Source organism: Bombina bombina, chromosome 6 (genome assembly GCF_027579735.1).
Source record: "Bombina bombina isolate aBomBom1 chromosome 6, aBomBom1.pri, whole genome shotgun sequence".
Classification (NCBI taxonomy): domain Eukaryota; kingdom Metazoa; phylum Chordata; class Amphibia; order Anura; family Bombinatoridae; genus Bombina; species Bombina bombina.
This window is the reverse complement of record NC_069504.1, coordinates 773,572,394-773,596,235: the sequence shown is the minus strand read 5'-3', so window position 1 is coordinate 773,596,235 and position 23,842 is coordinate 773,572,394.

Below are 23,842 nucleotides of genomic sequence, written 5' to 3'. Positions count from 1 at the left end.
ACAGGAAGCCAAGAATAAAAAGCCTGGTTGTGACATCATCAGGAAGGGGTGGCTCAGACACCTGTCAATCAAGCACACAGAGAGGACTGCAGAGCTTCCCAGCAGCTGAGCGTGACCGTTTTGTTTCGTATGCCATATGAGAGCACCTGGTTCCTCGGACTCGGGGAACCAAGGGACTGCTGAGCCTCCGCCTCTGGGTGTCCCGTCCTCCGAGAGGCGAGTTCCCTACCAATTCATACTTCTACACATGCGGGTAACCCAGTTTATGGTTCCTTCATTCGGGGTGGCGTGTTCCTCCTGGAGGTTGCAGCACGTTTTCGCTTCCATATAATGTTGGCAATTGTTCGTCTGCAGAGTCCAGACGTTTATTTGAGAATGTGCTTGTGCCCTATTGTCCCAGGCCTTCCGCCTTGGGGTGGGCGCCTACAGTTCCCCGCGGGTGTAACTGTTCCTGAGTGTTGTGCCTTTCATTACAGGATTGCGCGCATTTGCGTATTTTTCAGATATATTTTTCAGTTATTGAATGACCCTATTGTTAACAGATACAGGGATTTTCAGTCTGATAATTTGAATGGTGCACCTCATTAGACATGTGGTTATCTTCTGTTTGTCTTTTCTTTGTGATCTTTCCCAGTTTTGAAAGATGGGGCCTGTGTCTTTTGGGAACCTTCGGATTGCCTTATATTTTATTTTTGTTTCCTTCGGGAACCATCTGGGAGTGATACTCTTTGTTACTTCTTTGGAAATCGTTTGGACATATTAGTCCTTTGTTTAATAATGTCTGTTTTCTTTTTCCCCTATGAGGGAGAATGTATGCAGCTTGCCGGTTAGGACACGGGGTACAGGCTGGTCCTGTCGGGTTTGTTCGTTTTTTGCAGCTGTTCAGACACGTGGCACTGATCTGCTCGACTGGTTCGGTAGTAGCTCGGAGTGCTTAGATTATCATTGCTTTTTCATGTCAGCATTCGAGAGGACCTGTGTGTTCGTGAGGCGGGAAGGATTGTTTTAGTCCTTATAGCCTTCAGTCATAGATGACCAGGCAGGGGAGTGTTCCGCTGCGTCCCTCTATTTGACATCTGATTTCATCAGAACCTGGATTCCTCCACCATGTGACGGAAGGATTGGCAGGCTTAGCGCCCCGTTACCGCAGTTGAGTGGTTTGGCCTTCAGTTTTAGGCCTCTGGATGGTCCTGTTGCGGCTTGATCCAACAGCTTTTATGGATAGCTGTCCAGCGTGTGGAAGGTTTTGCAAATTTGAAACCTGTTGCAGCTCTTGGCACCTTCAAGTTGTGCGTGTAAGCTGTTTCTAGTGTATCTGGATACAGTTTTTACTCTTGGACGTGTATGGTCCGACTGAGTTATGAGACCTTTGGGTCTTCTTCCATTGTCTCCGGGTGAGTTGGATCTCCTTTTAGGGATCCACGTTCCGGATGATGGTTGATCCCTGTGGGGTCTTGTTTAGCTCGGGGTTCCCCGGAGCTGGGAAGGCTTAGCGCCTTTCTCTTTCCTGTGTCCTCTGTCTGTGTGTAGGTGATGGAGAGTCTAGCCCTTGTAGTAGGGTTTTGTGGACCTCGAGATATCCCTTCAGTTGTCCTGAGGCTTTGAGAAGTCCCTTCATCGACTTCTAGCCTTGCACCTTGGAGCATTGGACTTTGGCTAGGGATGGTTCCTTCCTTTGGTCGGGGCTTTCAAGTTCTTCTCGCTATCCGGATTCTCTGGATATGCATCCATTCCCTTTGTCTGGCTTTTTGGCCAGTTGGGGTGTTTAGTTCCAGGGTATAGTTGCCTGAACTATGGGTGCCCGGACCTGTTCTTCTCCCCGAGACTTTTGCTTTCTGGGGCTTTGCTCCTTTTTCCTGTCCCAGTTTTGGGTTGTTTGGATCTCAGGGCTGGTCGGGGTGTTCCATGGTAGTGTGAACTTGGGCTATGTCCTTGCTCCATCAACCTGACCGGGTCAGGGTTGGCCTGGTTTTCGGAGTATTTATTACTCTTTACAACAGAGTAACCCATGTCCTCTAGGGCAGTGATTTTTAACCTTTTTTTTGCCGTGGCACACTTTTTTACATTAAAAAATCCTGTGGCACACCACCATCCCAAAATTTTAAAAAAATCACACATTGTAGCCTAATACAGCATATATATATACACATACACACAAACATACACATACTGTATGTATTGTGCTGTTATGCCATGCCTCCTACAAACTACCCCTGCACTGGGAGTAAAAAACAAGCAAAGTTTAAAAAATATGTCACACTGTTGTCAGTCTGCCGTGGCACACCTGAGGATCTCTCACGGCACACTGGTTGAAAAACACTGCTCTAGGGGTTATCTGTGTGGCTTGCGCCTCAGGGGTTGGGGGTTTATACCCAACTGCTGGCATTGGATTTCTAATTTCTGGTGCGCTTTAGGGTTGCATTGCCCTGGTCAGTTTGCCAGTGTGCCCGTTGATTCTCTGCTCTGCAGGCGAATGGGTTGGCTGTGCCTCTGTTATCAATCCTGTTAGCTCAGGATGCTAGGGCATAGATCTAGCCATCTTATGAACCTTTAGGACTGAGGTTAGATTCCTATATGGCGAACTACTTGTAGGGGGGTCCTTTTCTAGGACATTTGCGTTGGGATTTTCTTCCCAATTAGCCAGTGGCTTTGGACCTTGAGGACAGTTGTTGCCCTTCTGGCATCTTCCCCTTTTCTTTAGGGGATGATCTTCTTCCTATGGAGGTGGAGTCATTTCTTGGGGCTTCTCCTGGTCGGGAAGTGGAGCGTGGAATTGGTTCCACCTAGGGTCTTGCTGACTCCAAGTCAAACTGTTGAGCCTTGTTTTGATAGATCCTTAGGTCTATGGCCTTGTCTGTTTCCAGAGTCGGGTTGTACTTGTACTCTGGGGGGATGGCTGTACCATCTTTACGCTCGTTCCTGTACCAATTTCGGGATTCTTTGTTCCCCTGTATGGATCCCTGTGGCTGGGTTGGTCCAGCTGGGTGGGGGTCTGCAGGTCAGGATGTCCGAGCGGTCTAAGGGTCGCAGTCTCCTCTGGATGTGTGAGCTTGTTGGGTCTATCCTGATAGCTGAGTCTGCTGGGAGATGGTTTTTCCTTTCTCCTTGCTCCTTTTGATAGGAGAGGGTTTACTCTTCCTTCGGGTCTGAGGGCTTACTCTCCTTCTCGGCGGGCCTCGCTGAGGCTTTGTGTTCCCCTTTTTAGGGACCTGTGAGTAGGTCCGGCGGCTTAGGTTGCCTGGAGCGTGCCCTCGGTTGAGGGGCTGTTTTGTGCAGTTTTTTTCTTGAGGACTGCTTCTTCCTTGCAAGCTCCCTCTGTGTCGTCCTATTTTGGACTTCGTGTTCTCTAACTTGGGGTTTCTCCTGGGTCTATTACATGCTTTTCACGGTTGAGTACTTTGATATTCTATGGGCAGGCGCTGGGAGGACTTTGCCTCTTTAGCTACGTCCCATGCTTGCAGGATGTTGGGGAGACGTCTTTTCTGTCTCCGTGCCCGGTATTATCCCGGGTTTCGCTTGAATTGGCGTGGCCTCCTTCCCCTGTTTGGGTCCATTTGGGTCTCTGTGAGCTGGACCCACTCTTGGAGGTGTTCCTTTTTTGTTATAATGGACCTTTCGGTTTCCTCGGTTCTCCTTTGCCTTGTCCCCTTGGGGGTTTAGTCTGGTATCCCCTTCATTTGTGAGGGGTGAGTGGTGGGGGTCCGTATGTTGGGTGACAGTGTCTCTTGGTGGACTGTTGGCTCAGTCGAGTCCGTTTTGCGGTCTCTAGTTTGGCTCTGAACTAGCTGCGAGTCAGCATCATTGGGGCTTTTCTATTTTGAAAAAAAAAAATGTAAAATTTTCTCAGCTTCGGACGAAGCGGGATTTTTTTATCGGGTAGAGGTTCAGGCCTGGTGCACTCAGTATGGGCCGCCTATTATACCCTCCCGTCTTGGCATTCTGTGTCCTCTATAGCTTGGGTATTGTTTTCCCAAAAGTAATGAATGCAGCTGTGGGTTCTTTCCATTTAAGAAGAAAAACATAAATTATGCTTACCTGATAATTTCCTTTTCTTCTGATGGGAAGAGTCCACAGCTCCCCACCCATAATTTTATGTGGGGCGTCCTTATATTCTTCTGGCACCTTTTCAACCTGATATTTCTTCTACTGTTCCTTGTTCCTCGGCAGAATGACTGGGGGATGAGGGGAGTGGGATGGGTATTTGGGCCTTTGGCTTGGGTGTCTTTGCCTCCTCCTGGTGGGCAGGTTCTTGTTTCCCAAAAGTAATGAATGCAATCGGCCGCTAGCAGGGGGTGTCAATCAGCCCGATCGTATTCAATCGGGCGGATTGCTGTCCGCCACCTCAGAGGTGAAAATGTTTAAAAAGGGATATGGTGGGAAGGTGTTTGACTGGAAAGGGCTCCAATGTGTGTGACAGAAAGCAAGGCCTGGTTATAAATGGAAGATATGTAAGACCAAGCATTATACATGGTATTTCTCCTTTCAGTTAAAACCCCAGGGAGAGAGAGTGTGTATTTGATTATGCAGTTGATAAACTGTGTTCTGGGATATATTTTTACCGGCCACATAGTGCAGGATAAGAGGCCTAGCTCTAAGAGGTTAATGCATGCTCTTCTATGGGCTGAACTGTGCTTAAGCGTACTGAATCTAACAGTTTTCAGCAATTCTCCATATACCGGAGGAAACGCTAAACCACTAAATTTCCTCTCAGGAGGTTAAATCTCTGTGTTTCAGTATCGCTGCGCCGCCGCAGGGCCTGGACACCACTCCTATTTGTTTAAAGTAGTCTTTATTCTTAGTGAGTGTGAGTTTGGATGTTCTAGGCTGGAAATTAACATTTTTATTTACTGCGTGTTTTGCAGGCTAAATGCAGGCTCTCCTTAAAATGGGTGCTGAAAAGCGGGTCCACTGCAGCACAATGTTTTTGGAATGGTTGCTGGCCGGCTACAGGCTCTTGGTCGCCCTCTGTTCGGTATTAGCTTTAATGGATCCGCTGCTCTCCTAAGAGTTTATAGGGAATCCATTACTGAGTTTCAATTTTATCGGTCACTTAGTAAGCAATACTTTTGTGTATGGGATATATATTTCTGATGCTTGTCTCGGGCTGAATGGGTCAGCCTTGTCTCTTCAGAATGTTAAGTCCCAGGTTAATCCCCTCAGTAGCTGTTGGGGGTGTACGCTATTGTGACGGCACAAATAATTTATCTTACAGGCCTATTTGGTCCTGTACTGGCTTAATCTTTTACTTTTTTCTGTTTAAAAGAGATTAGTTTGATATTTTGCTGCCATCTGGTGTTCAATATTAGTATATTTACACATTTAATGTTCAATAATTTTACTCTCTTTTTGAGGTGATTTCTGACATTGTTGTTGGCTTTATAGAGATGGATCCTATGTTTAAGTGATCTTATATCTCTATGAGGATGTTTCTAGGTATCCTTTTTTATGTTTGCATTACTGCTATCTTTTCAAGTGATGATTGTGATTTCAATGACCTCATAAATTGTCATAGGTCCTTTATATATTATATATACTAATTTATATACAGTATACTTTATAACCTTAGGACTCTAATGGTTATTTTCTTTATTCATGTTGTAATATCATTTGAGAAATATTTTTCTTATGATATTTTCATATATCCATTTATATGTTGAAATTAATCTAATTTAAATTTGTATGCCTTTGTGGAGGTATATTGGTGCGTTGTTTTGAATCTCTCTCATAGGGGAGATCTGCAAACATGACTATGTCTATATTTATTTTTTGTATAGGATCTGTTTAGGTCTCTACGTTGCCCTTTTTATCAGATTTTCTATTTTTATAGAATCAGGGGGTGTACCATAATAGCTTATTGGTTCCCTTTGCTATCTTGAAATTGTAGGTTGAGAGTTTAATTCCAGCTGTGGCTGGGAGCTCTCCATAATATATTCTACAAATATCCTTGCCATATCCAGCCTTATAGGGAAATAGAGATTGGAGCACCTAGGGAATGTGGCCAATCCTGCTGCTAATACAGTTTAACCCCTCAGGAAAAACTAAATATGGTGCAAGAAAAAACAAAAATGTGTAATGCAGCGTTAAAAGCACGGATTTGAGATCAAATGATAATATAAAATGTATGTATACAATATGGATTAAATATATAAAAAAAGAACAGTTAAATATACATATGTCAATTTGATAAAAGTAATAGGTTGCAATCGATATAGGGACGTCTCCCAAAAATGTTTAAATACAGCAACAGATATAAAGCAGATAAAAAAAGAAAAATGGTGATTAAAATCTCAGCATATAGGGGGCTGAGCCAAGGGCCGCCAGAGATGGCTTCTTAAGAAAGAAGCTCTTCACAACGGCTATCAAAAAAGAATTTAATGCATCTTATTACAGTGTGCCTCCTAGCTACGCAGGGATATCTTCTTTTGAACTTTTCAGGGCAGTATCATAGTGCTCTTCACAGCTTCTATGTCCCGCAGGCCTGACAGCATGGAGAGGCAGTCTCTAACTATGCCATAGCAGTTCGCTGCACTATCTCCCTTAACCTAGATTTGATACCTTCAAGAGGACCGTTTTCATCAATATCAGGACTCAAATACTCTGAGTGGTCGGCAGTGTCGATGGAGCCTTTCACATTTTTTAACACATTGTCTGACTTACTGGCTATGCACCGCACACGCTTCCTGAAATCTATTGAAGAGGCATTTTGCTATTCTCCCCAAGACCCGATGGATGCACCGAGGCGCTTACTGAATTAACCCCGGTGAGCCCTACTTGCAGCTGAGGGGCAGCATTCAGGGAAATAGTGAAGATGGCGCCAGTTGTGAAGGTTAGCACTTCGGAGCTGCCACTCGGTGAACCTCATGAACTACCTTTCCCCACTGTTCATGTGGCCGCCTGCCCTTCGGAGGAACATCTTGGGCTAGCCTCACTTGAGGTCCTAATCTATAAAGACATGGCGGCGGATCAGTACCGGCCATTTTTTCCTAATGGCAGAGGACTTGTTCCACAGAGATGGTGTGGAGATGGACACCAGCTATTCCATCACCTGATGCATTACTTTTCTCCATCGCCCCCTGGACAAGTCGACTTCAGATGCGGAATAGGCTAAGTTATTGGATGGGTCTGGACTTTTGCTGCTGTCTTTATTACAGGATCTCACAGCACTTTCTCTCTTTAGCACACGTTGCTTGTAGTACCTTACAGTTTTACACCTTTTTTTATAAAACTAGCTAAAAGACTTTATTTTCAACTCTGTATCATTCATGTTTGACTGCCTTGGTTGTATGATGACATTCAATTTTTGAGTATTATTAGGGCCACGTCAAATGGGGATTTACAACTTATATGAAACAAACTGATGCAGACTTAGATGGAAGTGGGACATAGAGCATTGCTTTATTAAGACCTATCTCTATTCTACACTCAGCCTCTCATCTTGCTCTAACCTGAAAATGTTTGATATCACTTAGATACTTGTATCATTCCTACTAATGTCTATTAATATAATTAACCCGCTAGATGCTTATAGATATTTATGTGTTTAGTTAGTAGTACGCACTAGACTGAGAGTTATTTTCTTACATTTTTTGCTAAAACTCTTCTCCCCTAAGTCATAATTTGTCTGTTCTAATATACTTAGCCCATAGGTGTTAAGAACTTGTTTGCAATTTAATCCAAGATCTATATGTCCCCATAGAACCATTAATAGTCAGTGCTATGATAAAATAACTATTTATTCCTGGAAGTACTCTCAGTTAAAATTTTCAACTATTTTGAAGCATTACTAGTTTATAAGTTAGCTGTATGGCATTAGTATTGAAGACTTATCCTTGTAAGTGGAAATGTTGAGTTTATGAGTACTCTGAGTCCCAGACATAGTATCTATCAAACTTTGTTTACCTATATATCAGCTTGCTGTGAATGGCGTCAGGCGTGCATTATGAGATAGGATAGATATGGTAGACATTGGGATTGTTACCACGCTGGCTGATCTATGGGGTCCTACCACAGTTACAGTTTGAAGAATTAAGTTTAATAATTATATGTTTGCAGACTGCCGTTATTATAGAATATCAAGTTAAGTTGAGTGCCCTTTTGTTTATCACTCAGGTTCCAAAGCTAGTCGCCCAAGTAATGTGTTTTCCAGATGAGGAGAGATACCTACCTTTGCACTGACGCCATTTTTATTTATAGTTGTAACTTAAATAATATGTGCCAGTCTATTTATTTTTTAGGTATCATAAATTACTGTGAGTAAAAAAAAGACATGGAAGGAGTTGGGTTTGATGCTATACTGGTACATCCATGGGTTTTTGATCCAGTTATGTTTTCAAGAGTTGAATTGAATAATTGTATGGCTGCAACCCACTACAAGCTGATTACACTGCTCTGGCGCTGTTTAGTGCTTTATAAAGATGTTTATTTGCTATTTATTTGCAGTAGCTGCTCACATATGGAACTTTTTTGTGCCCATAGATCACTCTTGAGTCCAAGCTAGCTTACCCTTTATGTTAAGTGATAGAAGCCCATTTTGCTCTCTGTGGTGGCCAGATTATGTTACTTTTTAGTTGAGTCTATAAGTATTTTATTAAGAGATATATTGGTTGGCACATTATGTTAAGCAGAGTGTAGTACATTTATTTTTATTTTTTGCACAGTTATATGGACGCTGTGCTATCTATGACTTAGTTTATAAGTGTTTTAATGAGAAACATGTTAAATAGTAAAATATGTCTACCAAGGTATGGGTGTAGGCCTGCCGCAGCTAAAATTACACAATCCGACATAGAATTTGTGTTGTAGTACTTCTCTTGTCCTACCTAATTATATACCAATTTTTATATAGGCGTGTCTGTTACCGTCACCTGGGAGGGGGGGGGGTTCTTTTTTTTTTTTATTCCACCATTCTCCTACACATTATTAGTGATGTCGCGAATTGTTCGCCGGCGAATAGTTCCCAGCAAACATAGCTTGTTCACGTTCACCGCGGCGGGCGGACGTATGCGATGTTCAATCCGCCCCCTATTTGTCGTCATTGAGTAAACTTTGACCCTGTATCTCACAGTCTGCAGACACATTTCAGCCAATCAGCAGCAGACACTCCCTCCCAGACCCTCCCAGCTCCTGGACAGCAGCCATTTTAGATTCATTCTGATCCTGCATTCTTAGTGAGAGGAGGGATAGTGTAGCTGCTGCTAATTTTATAGGGAAATTGATAGCTAGGCTAGTGTATTCAGTGTCCACTACAGTCCTGAAGGACTCATCTGATCTCTGCTGTAAGGACAGCACCCCAAAAAGCCCTTTTTAGGGCTAGAACATCAGTCTTTTTTTTTTTGCCTTTGTAATTTTGACTGTGAAACATCAGTCTGCTAGTGTAATCTAATTGCAGTTGCCTGCCTGCAGTGCCACCACTCATATCTGTTGTAACAGTAGTGTAAATTTAAAAAAAAAACTTTTTTGACTGTGAAACATAAGTCTGCTAGTGTAATCTAATTGCTGTTGCCTGCCTGTCAGCGTGTGTGCCAGGCCCACTTGCCAACTAGTGCCACCACTCATATCTGTTGTAACCGTAGTGTAAATTTAACAAAAAAAAACTTTTTTGACTGTGAAACATCAGTCTGCTAGTGTAATCTAATTGCAGTTGCCTGCCTGCCAGCGTGTGTGCCAGGCCCACTTGCCAACTAGTGCCACCACTCATATCTGTTGTAACAGTAGTGTAAATTTAAAAAAAAAAACTTTTTTGACTGTGAAACATCAGTCTGCTAGTGTAATCTAATTGCAGTTGCCTGCCTGCAGTGCCACCACTCATATCTGTTGTAACAGTAGTGTAAATTTAAAAAAAAACTTTTTTGACTGTGAAACATCAGTCTGCTAGTGTAATCTAATTGCAGTTGCCTGCCTGCCAGCGTGTGTGCCAGGCCCACTTGCCAACTAGTGCCACCACTCATATCTGTTGTAACAGTAGTGTAAATTTTTTTAAAAAAAACTTTTTTGACTGTGAAACATCAGTCTGCTAGTGTAATCTAATTGCAGTTGCCTGCCTGCAGTGCCACCACTCATATCTGTTGTAACAGTAGTGTAAATTTTAAAAAAAAAACTTTTTTGACTGTGAAACATCAGTCTGCTAGTGTAATCTAATTGCAGTTGCCTGCCTGTCAGCGTGTGTGCCAGGCCCACTTGCCAACTAGTGCCACCACTCATATCTGTTGTAACCGTAGTGTAAATTTAACAAAAAAAAACTTTTTTGACTGTGAAACATCAGTCTGCTAGTGTAATCTAATTGCAGTTGCCTGCCTGCCAGCGTGTGTGCCAGGCCCACTTGCCAACTAGTGCCACCACTCATATCTGTTGTAACAGTAGTGTAAATTTAAAAAAAAAAAACTTTTTTGACTGTGAAACATCAGTCTGCTAGTGTAATGTAATAGCAGTTGCCTGTCTGCCAGCGTGTGTGCCAGGCCCACTTGCCAACTAGTGCCACCACTCATATCTGTTGTAACAGTAGTGTAAATTTTAAAAAAAAACTTTTTTGACTGTGAAACATCAGTCTGCTAGTGCAATCTAATTGTAGTTGCCTGCCTGCCAGCGTGTGTGCCAGGCCCACTTGCCAACTAGTGCCACCACTCATATCTGTTGTAACAGTAGTTTAAATTAAAAAAAAAAACTTTTTTGACTGTGAAACATCAGTCTGCTAGTGTAATCTAATTGCAGTTGCCTGCCTGCCAGCGTGTGTGCCAGGCCCACTTGCTGAGTGCCACCACTCATATCTGTTGTAACAGTAGTGTAAATTTTTTAAATAAAAACTTTTTTGACTGTGAAACATCAGTCTGCTAGTGTAATCTAATTGTAGTTGCCTGCCTGCCAGCGTGTGTGCCATAGTACTACTTAACACACCACTCATATCTGGTGGCACAGTAGATTGCACGCGCAGTGCCCCAAATTTGAAGTAGGAGGACCGACCAAGCATCTTTTTCCATCTCCCAGTTCCTAAAATCCATGCCATATACACGTCCCCTGGCGCCGCAACTGCCTCTGGGAACCTTACCATGGGTCCCAGACCGCACGTCTTGTAATTCTCTGTCTGGGAAATTATATATCTATCAAATCTATCTATCTATCAAATCTATCTAACTATCTATCGTATCTATCAAATGTATATTGCATCTATTGATCTATCTAATCTATGTATCTATCAAATCTATCTATCTCGTGGCCGGACTGTTTTGTGACAGCCACTTGTGTTTCGGCCAAATGTCCGTCGGACAAATGTCCGTCGGCTAAAAGTACGGCCACGATTGCACGCGCAGTGCCCCAAATTTAAAGTAGGAGGACCGACCAAGCATCTTTTTCCATCTCCCGGTTCCTAAAATCCATGCCCTATACACCTCCCCCGATAGGTGGAGTAACAGGTATTAAACTGATCAGAATAGTACTGCTTAACAAGGACAGCACCCCAAAAAGCCCTTTTTAGGGCTAGAACATCAGTCTTTTTTTTTTTTTTGCCTTTGTAATTTTGACTGTGAAACATCAGTCTGCTAGTGTAATCTAATTGCAGTTGCCTGCCTGCAGTGCCACCACTCATATCTGTTGTAACAGTGGTGTAAATTTAAAAAAAAAAACTTTTTTGACTGTGAAACATCAGTCTGCTAGTGTAATCTAATAGCAGTTGCCTGCCTGTCAGCGTGTGTGCCAGGCCCACTTGCCAACTAGTGCCACCACTCATATCTGTTGTAACTGTAGTGTAAATTTAACAAAAAAAAACTTTTTTGACTGTGAAACATCAGTCTGCTAGTGTAATCTAATTGCAGTTGCCTGCCTGCCAGCGTGTGTGCCAGCCCATTTGCCAACTAGTGCCACCATCTGTTGTAACAGTAGTGTAAATTTAAAAAAAAAAAAAACTTTTTTGACTGTGAAACATCAGTCTGCTAGGGTAATCTAATTGTAGTTGCCTGCCTGCCAGCGTGTGTGCCAGGCCCACTTGCCAACTAGTGCCACCACTCATATCTGTTGTGACAGTAGTGTAAATTTAAAAAAAAAAACTTTTTTGATTGTGAAACATCAGTCTGCTAGTGTAATGTAATAGCAGTTCCTAAAATCCATGCCATATACACCTCCCCCGATATGGGGAGTAACAGGTATTAAACTGATCAGAATAGTACTGCTTAACACACCACTCATATCTGGTGGCACAGTAGATTGCACGCGCAGTGCCCCAAATTTGAAGTAGGAGGACCGACCAAGCATCTTTTTCCATCTCCCGGTTCCTAAAATCCATGCCATATGCACGTCCCCTGGTGCCGCAACTGCCTCTGGGAACCTTACCATGGGTCCCAGACCGCACGTCTTGTAATTCTCTGTCTGGGAAATTATATATCTATCAAATTTATCTATCTATCGTATCTATCAAATGTATATTGCATCTATTGATCTATCTATCTAATCTATGTATCTATCAAATCTATCTATCTCGTGGTTGTGCAAATGGACTGTTTGTGGTTGTTTGCGGTGCGTTAAACGGGGAGTTTGGTCTGTCACTGTGAAGCGGGCGTAACCCTTACAATACCTGATCGATACAACATCATACCTGATGTTTTAAAGCATGTTATTCCAAACAATTTAGGAATGTTAGGTGATGTATGCCCTTTATGGATTAAAACCAGACTCTGCATCAACTATGTAATTTTCCGTGAGAGTTTTGCCATGGATCTCCCTCCGGCATGCCACAGTCCAGGTGTTAGTCCCCTTGAAACAACTTTTCCATCACTATTGTGGCCAGAAAGAGTCCCTGTGGGTTTTAAAATTCGCCTGCCTATTGAAGTCAATGGCGGTTTGCCCGGTTCGCCTGTTCGCGAACAGTTGCGGAAATTCGAGTCCGCCGTTTGCGAACGAAAAATTTTCAGTTCGCGACATCACTACACATTATACCTGACTACTTACGGCCGGGGTAGTCACTCAAGATTATACAGTAAGTTAACCTTAATTTTTATATGTGGGGACTCTATATTATATTGCCCTAGATCCTCGGGTGACACGATATAAATGTGGCCACACGGTGTATTGACAAGCTCTACTAATCCCTAAAATAATTCAGTCTACCTCCCACTGTCATATATGAACGCATAGCTGGCGAGATTATAGGGGATGCACTTAGTTGTGCTTTCCTTAACAACTACATCTGTTTGGTTTTTGTTTAAATGTTGTCTGCCTTTTAGGGTTGGGTTTTATTGTTGCTATGGGATTTTTATACGTGATACAATGTGCATAATTTATACCCCAATGCTGTGGCCATAACTATACTGTGATGCATAGCATTATCTCAAAGTACCCGATACGTATCTGATGCAGGCTGGTCCTGCATTTATATTACTTTTACTCAGGGTCTACTCCCCTACAGCATCCTACATGTACCATTAACCTAGTGTGCAGTTAGCCTATCTCTACTCTTCTCCTAGCAACTCATACGCCCATGAGACTTAATATATGGATACAACTCTGAGACTCTATATTTGATTCATAACATACTTAAGTTACCACCTCCCCCCCCCACATAATGTAACTCCTATTCTAGGAGGGTTAACTATGCAGTTTCTCTAGTCTATACCGCACCCTATTTAATCTTCTCATACAAACAACCTGCAGTACAGCATAATACTGTCCTTTTTTCCTCCAATCCTAGCTTAGCAGGAATGTCTAGCATTTTTTCCTACAAGTTAATCTTAGTTTTTTTATATCTAACGCAATGTACCTATATGTGTCTAGTATACATAACCAAGGAAAAGAGGTTCCAAGTTCCTATACAGCATTACCTATGATGTGAATTTTATCTATGTATATGGAAACTGTTTATTTGAAATGTATCATCTATATACAGTATGTCTTATGATATGTTATTTTGCACAAGGTGTATTTGTTTTGCACAACCTCAATAAAATAAAAAATATAAAAAAAATTAAAAAAATCTCAGCATATATAAAATATGAGAAACGGATTCTGCATATGAAAGAACAATGTTAGTGGCCTAAATCATCTACATTGTGAGTTCTCAGGAGGTATAAAGAGTAAATGAACCCTGTAGGAGTTTCAGTTAAGATATCCCCTCGGCTGATCTGACTGCGTCCAGAGGGATTGTGAAAGCAGTGGGGATAAGAGGTTACCTTAATTACGCTGGATACTCTGGTTTGAGTTGCTTCGTAGACCTCTATATTTCTATATCATGTGTAGGCACATCCAGCATGCGTATGCAGTGTGTGTGGAAAGCTCCGGTCACGAATGTGAAGTCACCTGACTCCCCTCTGCACTTCAGAGGTCAGAGTTCAGATGTGTTGGTTCAGCAAAATTCGCTGATATTAATCGATGCAATGTGCAGTCTTCCTAATAGTGGATCCGGATAGCTGATGTTAGATGTCAAACACCTCCCTCTCTCCAATCCCTTGGGCTCCTCAGGGTGAGTGTATATCCAATGCAGCAAGGTCACAGTGTGTGTCAGAGACCTCAGATCCAGAGTAAAAACTTCAGTAAAAAGCCAAATAATTTGACTGAAAGTAGCAGTCCTGGTCAACGCATTTCGCTTAGTAGGGGCTTTATCAAGACATGCACATACTGCTCACTTCCAGATTTAAAAAGGCCTCCCTTCCTTTTGATTGGTTGAATTTCATCCTCCTTTTTTTCATTTTATTTAAGGTGGAATTATGAAAATATTGAGATTGCATACTCAGTAATGGATAAACAATATCATTATATTACTTTGATCATATTATGATCATTTAGATCACATGGAGGGGTACAGAATATAGCTAGGAAGATATAATGTTCAAAACATGTATGGGTATATATAATAAAAAATAGAATATAGATTTAAGGAGTTAGAATAAAGGGGGATTATTAGAATGTAATTTTGAACTTAACATATTTGATGCTAAAGGGTTTATACAATTAGTGTGTAAATCCAGAAATGTAGAAATATACTGAATGGACATAGATCTAATGTTTTTATATCAAAGTGGAACATAAGAGGGTACTGATTAGGAATAAAGACTATGGCCCCTATTTATCAACCCTAACACCCCATAACTTAAATCTAATTTAAATAAATATAAATAAAATTACTATCATTAACTAAATTATTCCTATATAAAACTAAATACTTACCTATAAAATAAACCCTAAGCTAGCTACAATATAACTAATAGTTGCATTGTAGCCATCTTAGGGTATATTTTTATTTTACAGGTAAGTTTATATTTATTTTAACTAGGTAGAATAGTTACTAAATAGTTATTAACTATTTAATAACTACCTAGCTAAAATAAATACTTAAGTACCTGTAAAATAAAACCTAACCTAAGTTACACTAACACCTAACACTACACTGCAATTAAATAAATTACATACAATTAACTAAATTATATGCAATATCTAAAGTACAAAAAAACAAACACTAAATTACAGAAAATAATAAACAAATAACAGAAATTTAAACTAATTACACCTAATCTAATAGCCCTATCAAAATAAAAAAGCCCCCCCAAAATAAAAAAAACCCTAGCCTAAACTACCAATAGCCCTTAAAAGGGCCTTTTGCGGGGCATTGCCCCAAAGTAATCAGCTCTTTTACCTGTAAAAAAAAAATACAAACAACCCCCCAACAGTAAAACCCACCACCCACACAACCAACCCCCCAAAAAAAATCCTAACTAAAAAAACCTAAGCTCCCCATTGTCCTGAAAAGGGCATTTGGATGGGGATTGCTCTTAAAAGGGCAGTTAGCTCTTTTGCGGCCCACACCCTTAAAAAAAACCTAACACTAACCCCCTGAAGATCGACTTACCAGGAGACGTCTTCATCCAAGCCGTGCAGAAGTCTTCATCCAGACGGCATATTCTATCTTCATCCTTCCGGTGAGGAGCGGGTCCATCTTAAAGACGACTACCCGATGAAGGTTCCTTTAAGTGACATCATCCAAGATGGCGTCCCTTAGATTCTGATTGGCTGATAGAATTCTATCAGCCAATCGGAATTAAGGTAGAAAAAATCCTATTGGCTGATGCTATCAGCCAATAGGATTGAACTTCAATTCTATTGGCTGATTGGAACAGCCAATAGAATGCGAGCTCAATCCTATTGGCTGTTCGAATCAGCCAATAGGATTGAAGTTCAATCCTATTGGCTGATTGGATCAGCCAATAGGATTGTTTCTACCTTAATTCAGATTGGCTGATAGAATTCTATCAGCCAATCGGAATCTAAGGGACGCCATCTTGGATGACGTCACTTAAAGGAACCTTCATTCCGAAGAAGACGTCGATTGAAGAGGATGCTCCACGTCGGATGTCTTGAAGATGGACCCGCTCCGTGCCAGATGGATGAAGATAGAAGATGCCGTCTGGATGAAGACGTCTCCCTGTAAGTCAATCTTCAGGGGGTTAGGGTTTTTTTAAGGGTGTGTTGGGTGGGTTTTATTTTTAGGTTAGGGCTTTGGGCCGCAAAAGAGCTAACTGCCCTTTTAAGGGAAATGCCCATCCTAATGCCCTTTTCAGGGCAATGGGAGCTTAGGTATTTTTAGTTAGGATTTTTTTTGGGGGGGTTGGTTGTGTGGGTGGTGGGTTTTACTGTTGGGGGGGTTGTTTGTATATTTTTTTTACAGGTAAAAGAGCTAATTACTTTGGGGCAATGCCCCACAAAAGGCCCTTTTAAGGGCTATTGTTAGTTTAATTTAGGCTAGGGTTTTTTTTATTTTGGGGGGGCTTTTTTATTTTGATAGGGCTATTAGATTAGGTGTAATTAGTTTAAATGTATGTAATTTGTTTATTATTTTCTGTAATGTAGTGTTTGTTTTTGTACTTTAGATAATTGTATATAATTTAGTTAATTGTATGTAATTTATTTAATTGTATTTAATTGTAGTGTAGTGTTAGGTGTTATTGTAACTTAAGTTAGGTTTTATTTTACAGGTACTTTTGTATTTATTTTAGCTAGGTAGTTAGTAAATAGTTAATAACTATTTAGTAACTATTCTACCTAGTTAAAATAAATACAAACTTGCCTGTAAAATAAAAATAAACCCTAAGATGGCTACAATGTAACTATTAGTTATATTGTAGCTAGCTTAGGGTTTATTTTATAGGTAAGTATTTAGTTTTAAATAGGAATAATGAAGTTAATAATAGTAATTTTATTTATATTTATTTAAATTAGATTTAAGCTAGGGGGTGTTAGGGTTAGACTTAGGTTTAGGGGTTAATAAATTAAATATAGTGGCGGCGACATTGGGGACGGCAGATTAGGGGTTAATAACATAATGTAGGTGGCGGCAGTGTAGGGGATGGCAGATTAGGGGTTAATAACATAATGTAGGTGGCGGCGGTGAAGGGGGCGGCAGATTAGGGGTGTTTAGACTCGGGGTATATGTTAGGGTGTTAGGTGTAAACATTACTTTATTCTCCCATAGGCATCAATAGGATATTGGGCAGCAGCGAACATAAGCTTTTGCTGCTTTCAGACTCCCATTGATTCCTATGGCATCCGCCGCCTCCAGGGCGGCGGATTGAAAACCAGGTACGCAGGGCCGGAATAGTGCCGAACGTACCTGGTAGAAATTTGTTTACTTTCAAAAGTAGTCATATAGTGCCGAATTTGCATCCGGAACATCTGTAGTGACGTAAGCATCGATCTGTGTCGGACTGAGACCGGCGGATTGTATTTTACGTCACAAAATTCTACTTTTGCCGGTCTGTAGGGTTTGATAAATAAGGGGAATCAGGCTCGCCACAATAACGCTGCGGAATTCCAGCGTATTTGCGGTTGACGGCTTGATAAATATGAATGTCTTATAAGAAGGGAGAAATATCAATTTCGGAATTTAAACCTTTTGGCTGTAGTGTATCTAATTTATAGATCATTTCTGCTTCAGCTTTGAGTAGTTTGTTTTCCCAGTTACCCTCTCTCCAGTCTGGTTGTATTTTCATAATACCCCAATACCGAAAGTCTTTAAGGTTGTTATTATGTATAACCCTAAAACAGTGATGTGCAGTGAGCTCAGAGGCTAGTGAGGCAGTGGCTATGATAGGCCTGAGAAGCACATATATGAACCTGATAGAGGTAACTTAAATTTACGATTAAATTAGCCGGTTACACAATGACGATTAGAATAGTATCTAATATCTTGTATTTAAGCCTCTGCAGACAGTCCCCTTATCTCAGGGCTATTTATTTATTATCTATTGACTTGCATTTTAGCCAGTTAGTCCTGTGTCCTGCACAACTCCACGGGAGAGAGCACAATGTTATCTATGTGACACATAAATTAGCAGTCTCTTGTTGTAAAAAAGCTAATAAAAAAGCATGTGATAAGAGGCTGTCTGTAGTGGCTTAAACAGTCAGAAATTTAGAGATTAAACGGTTATAAAGTATATTAATGTAACAATGTTAATTGTGAAAAGCTGGGGAATGGGTAATAAAGACTTTATCTATCTTTTTTAAATAATAGCGATTTTGGTGTAGACTGAATTTTGTCCCAGGGAGGATGAAATACTTGCAAGAACACAAACAAGCCTTCCAAACAATCTGACCACATGTTAAAACCAGAAACTCCCTAATTAAACTAATGCATAAAAAATGCAGGGGATGAAGTACAATTCAGTGGCCCGAGTACTAAAACTCTGCCCACTATGAAATTCTATATCTAATAGTTAAAATACAAGGGAAGCAAAGCACCTAGGAAATGATAGAAATAAGGCTATAAATACAGAATTTTAATGGGAAAAAAACCATATATTTATTTTTTCTAACATCAATGTATAGCCCTAGCATACTGCTTACATCATTTACATTTCCAGAAAACTGCTGACATCCATGTACAGTCCTAACATACTACTGACATCCATGTACAGCCCCTTACAAAACCATTAATCAGGGCCCCCCCACACATACATAGAAACACACACTCACAAACATAGATTCACATACACACAGAAACACACTCGGACATACAGAGGCACTAACACACACACACAGACACACACATAAACAGACACATACAGAATCACACACAGAAATATACACTCAGATATACAAGAAGACACACACACATACATACAGACACACACAGACACGCACAGCACACAAGCACGATCAGATACCATATACACATAGGAACCAACGTACACAAAACCAGGCACCACATGCACACAAACAGGCACCCAAAAAGCACAGACAAGAAGCCACATACATCCTCACTCACACATACACAAGCACCCACAGGAATACACACTAAGAGGCTGGCTAATCCACAAATATATATAGACAAGCACACACACACACATACACACTTCCACTTGACTTTTACATGCGTTAAATATATAATAGTTGAATAAAAAGTTTTATTAATATTATATGCCAGTTGTACTTAACAAGATGGAGTGCACTCCTGCTCCTACTAACTGTGTGCCAGTAATACACTACATTTGATTAAGATTATGGGCCTTTTACAACCACTTATTACAGTTTTCTGCCACATGACTCCCTTCTATCATTTATGCCACTCATCATATACCATATTAAAACTGTCCAATCAGTTCCCCTACTCACATGAATGCCAGCTAAATGCCTCAAAATGCCAGGCAAGATGCAAGACTCCCTGACCCCATACATTTCCTGAGAGATATCACAGCTCACTTGTGGATTTAATATGAAAACAACTAATAATAATATATCATATAAAATAATTTTTTAATACTAAAAATATAAAACTAAGCTTTTTAATAAATGACAGACAGATCATCATATTACAGAAAGACAATAAAAAGTGAGGTGTTATAAACAGGAAAACCCAAAAGCATGGGAAATTGCAGTAAAAAAGTGTATTTATTGAAGGAAAACAACTATAGGATGACAGAGTGAAGTACTGACCTTAAATCAATCAGTCATCTAATCCACATACATAGAAACAAAATCAGCACAGTTTTGTTCTCTTTAGTTTTCAGTGCACATAGCTAAGATACTCAGAAGTGTCTGGACCCAGTAGATCTCACCTTATATATTGGGTGACAGGACATAGGAGTGTACTCAGCACTGACTGTTTTACAGGAGGGAAAGTACATTGTTTATTATACAGACCAGAAGAGGTTCCTGCATAAAAAAGGCACTAGCATTTCTTTTTTTGCACAAGGGCACCAGCTAGTGACAACACAATTCTTACTGAGAGCTGTAGTAATAAAGCATAATTTATTATACAGACCAGGAGAGGTTCCTGCATAAAAAAGGCACTAGCTTTTCCTTTTTTGCACAAGGGCATCAGCTAGTGACAACACAATACTTACTGAGAGCTGTAGTAATAAAGCATTATACAGACCAGAAGAGGTTCCTGCATAAAAAAAGGCACTAGCATTTGCTTTTTTGCACAAGGGCACCAGCTAGTGACAACACAATACTTACTGAGAGCTGTAGTAATAAAGCGTGCTCTGCAGTCAATGTTGTTAACTGGTTAAAAAGCAGCAATTTGCCAGATCACATTAAAAACAAAATATTCGCAATAAAAAGTTAAAATAAACTGCCAGCAAAATGTGGTAAGTTATTATCATTACCAGCACTCCTCAGTCACAACAGTCAACATCCTATATTATAAAAGGCCAAGTGTGTTTGTCTGAAGCCGTCATGCGCAGTAGAGACAAACACACTTGGCCTTACATTGACCTCCTCGCACGCGCACCTTCGTGCAGCAGCGCACAGCTGACAATACACCTCGCACGCGCACCCACACACTTGCCCTCAGCGCACAGAGACCTCGCACGCGCACCCACACACACCTCGCACGCTCACCCACAGTAAACAGCAGCGCGAGACAGCACCGGCGCGAGGATCAGTTAACAAGCGGATCAGTTAACAAGCATCTGGCTGTCACGAGGAGGTGCGAGGCTTTAAAAAGAGCGCAAATACCTCATAACCTCACGAACGCTCCGCTATACCTCACTCAGACCTCACACATATAACTGCTGGCCTCAGAGCGTAACCTCACACATGAATTGAAAGCGCGGGAGAGGGGGGGGAGAGAGAGAGAGAGAGAGAGAGGGGAGAGAGGGGGGGAGATAGACAGAGAGGGGGGGAGATAGGGAGAGAGAGGGGGGGAGATAGAGAGGGGAGAGAGAGAGAGAGAGAGAGGGGGGGGGAGAGAGAGGGGGGGAGGGAGAGAGAGAGGGGGGAGAGAGAGAGAAGGGAGATGTGGGGAGAGAGAGAGAGAGGGGAAAGAGAGAGGGGAGAGAGAAAGAGAGAGGTGAGAGAGAGAGAGGGGAGCGAGAGAGAGGGGAAGGAGAGAGAGGGGAAGGAGAGAGAGAGAGAGGGGAGAGAGAGGGGAGAGAGAGAGAGGGGAAGGAGAGAGAGAGAGAGGTGAGAGAGAGAGAGGGGAGAGAGAGAGAGAGGAGAGAGAGGGGGGGGGGGGAGAGAGGGGAGATGGAGAGAGGGAGAGGGGAGAGAGAGAAAGAGAGAGGGGAGATAGAGAGGGAGAGAGAGAGCGCAAAAGAGGGGGGGAGAGAGAGAGTGCAAAAGAGAGTGGGGGAAGAGAGAGCGCAAAAGAGAGGGGGGAGAGAGCTCAAAAGAGAGGGGGAGAGAGAGCGCAAAAGAGAGGGGGGGAGAGAGAGAGCGCAAAAGAGGGGGGGGGGAGAGAGAGAAAGCAAAAGAGAGTGGGAGGAAGAGAACGCAAGGGGTGGGACCACTGTACTGCAAAAAATGGCCCGTGTGAACGGGCTTTAGGACTAGTTGCTAATAAGTAGAAAGCTTGCAGATCACATTAAAAGCATTAATATTAACACTATCATTTAACAGAATGAGGAAAGCTTTAAACCCTACCCCTTACTGCGCACTTCTTCCTGCAGTCCTTATTCCCCCCTCTTGTTTCTAGTGAAGCCTGTGCTAGTGGGAGGGTCCCAGACTGGATCACAGTAACAGGAAGTCAGTGAACATCAGACAGGGCCAGCCCTGCATCCTGCATAACTAATAATGCCAGGAAGAGTTTAAAATGAGTTTTTACTTCTCTGATTGGCTCTCTCTCTAAGAGGCATCATGAGGAATGCCTCCTATTGGTCATTATTTTTGCTTCAGGTAGTTTTAAATTACCACCAGTTGGTGGTGCTGCTGCTATTGAAGAAATGTAACCATGTTTTGCTATGGAGAGATGCAGTCCTGTATGATGCCTCTTTATAGCATTACATAGCATTACATGGGTGGAAAAAGATGGTGATTTTTTTTTTTTTTTTACAATTTTTTCTTAATTAAAATTAATTTAACTAAACTTTGGCCCCATATGGCAGGGGAAGCAGTGCCTCCCCTGCCTCCTATGACTGCACGTCCCTGCCCTAAAATGACTATAAATACATGTGTCTAGGTTAGCCCTGTCTATACAGGACAGATGTTCCCTGATCCTTTCGTGTAGTGTTCTGGTCATGTCACCAATATAGAGTTTTTTTACATGAACACTGAATTGCATAGATTATGCCTTTGTTTTTGCATCTTATCATATCCCTAATGGTGTGTTCAAAATTATTGGAGTTTGATTTAAGGACTTTCAATTTGGTGCTATATTTGCACGCCCTACATCCAAAGCAGGGAAAAAAACTTTTAGTTGGTTCCCTTCTATGCCTACTTTATAGCCCTTATTTATTAGTCTTTTAAGTTCACTGGGAGCCAGTATGCTTTTTAGATTTTTCGCTCTCCTGTATATCACTTTCGGTTGGTCTGTTACTTTTTCTCCTATGATGGGATCTGTTTAAACCAGTTGCTAGTGTCTTTTCAGGATTTTGTTTTTTGATCTATTGTCGTGGTTAATGTCTGTAATGAATGGAACATTAATTATAGTAGGATCTGTTTGTTGATCATTTGCTTTTTTTGTGTTGGTATGTGAGGAGGCTTTTTCTATCCCTTTTTTCAATCTCTTGTTTTGCTTGTTTGGTTATTACTGGGTCATAAGCTCTTTCTATAAACTTTTGTTCCAAAATTTGGATTTGTTCTTGAAAATCTAATGTTCTTGAGCAATTTCTTTTAATTCTAAGGTATTGTCCCTTGGGTATGTTGTCTTTCCACATTTTGAGGTGGCAACTATTGTAATGAATTAGGATGTTGGCATCAACCTCCTTAAAGTGTGTTTTGGATACCAGATTGTTATCTATGACCTCAATATCTAGGTCCATAAATGGTATATGATGTTTGCTGCAATTATGGGTGAAAGAAATTCCCATATTATTTTTATCAGGGAACATATGTCCTGTATAGGCAGGGGTAACCTAGACACATTTATAGTCATATTAGGGAGATACATAATAACAAACTTAAAGACTTTCGGTATTGGGGCATTATGAAAATACAACCAGACTGGAGAAGGGGTAACTAGGAAAACAAACTACTCAAATCAGAAACAGAAATTATTTATAAATTAGATACACTACAGCCAAAAGGTTTAAATTCCGAAATTGATATTTCTCCCTTTTTGTAAGACTCATTCACCTAGATTTAGAGTTCTGCGTTAGCCGTCAAAAGCAGCATTAAGGGGTCCTAACGCTGATTTTGGCCGCCCGCTGGTATTTAGAGTCGGCCAGGTAAAGGTGTACCGCTCACTTTCAAGCCGCGACTTTTCCATACCGCAGATCCCCTTACGCCAATTGTGTATCCTATCTTTTCAATGGGATCTTCCTAACGCCGGTATTTAGAGTCTTGGCTGAAGTGAGCGGTAGACCCTCTACCGACAAGACTCCTAACGCCCATGGAAAGGCTGTAGTTAAGAGCTTTATGGGCTAACACCGGTATATCAGGCTCTTAACTACAGTGCTCTAAAGTACACTAACACCCATAAACTACCTATGTA